At 43.7% G+C, this 3387-nt stretch overlaps 1 pseudogene; it reads left to right on the top strand.

Moving 5' to 3' along the window:
- The first annotated feature begins 1892 nt into the window (after positions 1-1892).
- Positions 1893-1991, top strand: LOC121483696 (annotated as a pseudogene).
- Positions 1992-3387: the final 1396 nt, after the last annotated feature.

The raw sequence follows: 3387 nt of genomic DNA, 5'->3' as shown, positions 1-3387 counted from the left end.
TCAGCCCATGACAATACGTGCAGGAAATTAAAATCCGTTGTACTATGAAAAATATGCCAATCTGAAAATGCTACATACTCTATGATTCCAACTCCAGGACATTCTGGAAAAGAGAAAACCATGGAGATAGTAAAAGGATCTAGAAGTGCCAGGGTTTGGGGAGAAGGAGGGATGAACAGGTGGAGCACAGAGGTGAAGGGCAGTGAAGACATTTTGTATGATACTAAAACACATGGATCCATGTCATTGCACATTGGTCCAAACCCAAAGTTGGACCCCAGGAATGTCCCTCATGTAAAGTATGTGCCTTGGGTGATGCCAGGGTGTCCATGTAGGTTCACTGATTGTAACAAATGCACTGCTGTAACAAATGCACTGCTCTGCTGATGGATATTGATTTTTGGGGTGAGCAGAAGTATATGAGAGGCTCTGTACACTCCTTTCAATTTACTGTGTCCTCAAAAAATAAAGCCCAAATAAGGCATCTGAGAATCAGAAGCCCTGCACACCTTGGTTACTTGTCAGTATCGAAAGGCTAAGTTTTTGGAATAGCAACTAGATCCCTGGCGACAAAATCGAGTGGGAGTGTCAGAAGTTCTGGAATTAAGAAACCCGTGACCTTCATGGAGGTGCAATTGGAGAGAAAATTGCACCTGAGAAATACCTAATAATGCTCAGGGAAAAGCAAGAGCCTGATGCCGGCTCAGAATCCCCCTGGGAGCTTGGTTTTCATTTGGACACAGGTGCCAGCCATGCATATCCCGATTAGAAGAAACCAGACCCAGCCAACCTTAGGCACACATCCCGCTTCACGGGGTTTTTCTTGTCTCTGTCACTGTGCATTGATGAGCGCCGTCATCTGATAGCATCAGGAAGGTTCTGGGTGCAGAAATAGGTACTCCTCCTCGTTTTATTTGGTGATTGCAATTTCATTTTCTGACCATTATCATAGAATGTTCGTGAAGACAGATTCTGGAGCGGATTTTAAATGAGTTTTGAGGGAATGATTGCATCTCTCAAAGTAGATTGTAATCGTTTTCATTGGAGCACCGCGTTAACACCAACATAGAATATAGGTTTCCACTGGCATCCAAAGTGCTTAATTTTGAAGGAGCATCCCTCAACCTCTTATCAAGAATTGTAAAAGAAAAACAGAGGCAGGTTGGTACTCGCAAAAACACTTTTGCCGTGTAGCCAAGATTTGCATATTATAATGTTTAGGTCCCATGATGGGTTTGGATCTTCCATTAGTTCCGTCAAGAACAATCACTCCAACTACATAACAAAATGGACTTAAGAATCAGAGAATTGCTGGCGTCCATGAACATGTTTGTAGTGAAGAAGTGGCCTGATCTAAGACAGATCTGGCCTTTTGGCTTCTGGACAGTGCCCCTCCCAAGAGTGCCCACCTTGGCCTCCCACCTTGGACCATGTGGTACGGTCTACAATGTGACTCATGTTGGGGGCTTTGGGCTGTGTCCCCTCGGTTCCAACCCGCATAGGAATTGGAGAACACAGGTATCGGCCCCGGCTCCAGGAGAAGCTGGAGACTCACGGTCAACCAGAGAGGCATCTAATGCAATATAACTTCAGAACCAAGTCTCAGGTGAGCTCCCCCAGTTGGTGATACTGTGCATGTGTTCTCACACATCATACCTGGAAGGACATAACGCTGTCCATGAGTCCACTGGGAGAAGATGACAGAAATCCTAAGTTGGGACCCCTCCAGCTTGCATAAGGTTCTATGAATCCTTCTGGAAAACTTCAAGAATGGGGGATGGTCTTTAAGGTTCACCTTGAAAGGCCCCCTTGAAGTTGCAATCCATGTCAGAGGTAAGGGCAGTTTGGAGGATACGTGCTTCATCCCTCAAAGGTATCCCTTGGCATACCTCAAGCTCATCTGGGCAGCAAATATGCTAAAATTGGAATAATACAGAGAAAATTCACATGGCCTTTGCCCAAGGAAGATCCAACTGGCATAACTCAATTTCCAAAGAAATGTAAAAACAACAACAACAAAAAACAAAAACAAAAAGAAAAAACCCAAAACGCTGTAGAGTGATGTGGGATTATGTTGCTCTTCAGTGGAATTATCCATCCCACAAGTGTGTATGCTCCATATATAAATGGTCAACAGTTGTATGAGCTGTATCGGTCATACAGCAATGCATCATCAGTATGCACACATCTGGACCATATCGTTTCAAGTATTACTATTTCCAGCTCATGGAAGAAGTTTACAGACGCTCGGATGGTTCTGGCAACTCTTACAAGATGGCATAGGTCATGCAATGGGCCATATTCACAGGTCCAGGGGGTTCAGATTTGGACATCATCCTGCCTCCCACATGAAGCATCTTTGCCTTATTAAGACTTCCCTGAATATATCTGTAAATATGTATATATACTGAGATACAATTTCCCCTCTTCAAATCCCTCTGTAAGGTCTCAGTGTCTTTAATCCTCTATTTATGTTGCCCGCAAACTCCACGTGTTCTGCGCAGGGGCTCCAAATGCAGCCAGTTTTACGTGTTATGTAAAGAAGCTTTCACAATAAGAAAAGTACCTATTTATTATGCCCCGCCTTGAAAACATTTTCCTAGAACTCAATCAATCAAACAAAAAATTAAGTTTCTCTTATCTTTCAGAAGCAAAAATACCCATCATTTATGGAAAATCTTAGCCAGAAATACATCAACATTCCACATATAATTTTAAAATAGATTGAGATTCCTTGTTTTATCTCCAGTTTCGATCGTGATTTTTCCATGGGAATCAGGGGCAGCCTTAACTGACCTCTCCTTTATTTATTTATTTGTTTGTTTGTTTGTTTGTTTGTTTATTTATTTTTCTGGCCTCTCCTTCAAAAAGCTCATTATGCACATAAATTTCCATGCAATTTCTGAGGGTGGTTGGTCTCCCTGAATTTCCTCCCTTGGTTCTCTGTTGGGCTCCAGGAAGGCCCCCACAGACAACAGGGGTCTATAGAAGTGATGGAGTAGAGTTTAGATAGAGCAATCTGAGAAGTCTGTGGAGTTAGCAAAGCACAGTTTGCATTCCCTGCTACCTGGGCACGTTGCCTGCTGGGGAGAAAGGCACAATCCCCAGGGGAAATACTGTTTATCTCATCGTTTGTATCACTCTGCACAGGACACAGTCCAAAAGACACTTCCCGTCAGCTCATGGAGGCCACATCTCCAAAGCAATCTGTCGGTGTCCACTTGTCATTTTCAGGGTATTCATTCTGGACAGAGTCCAGGATCCTGCACTCGAGAGCCACCATGAGCAGAAGCTGTCACCTTCCCATAAGAATCGGAACTATCGTCTTGCAGAAACGTGAAGTGTCACCATCATTAGTGTGGGCAGATGCGTTAGGAGAAGTGGTCC

The sequence above is a fragment of the Vulpes lagopus genome, chromosome X (genome assembly GCF_018345385.1).
Source record: "Vulpes lagopus strain Blue_001 chromosome X, ASM1834538v1, whole genome shotgun sequence".
Lineage (NCBI taxonomy): Eukaryota > Metazoa > Chordata > Mammalia > Carnivora > Canidae > Vulpes > Vulpes lagopus.
This window is presented reverse-complemented; position numbering and strand designations above follow the sequence as displayed.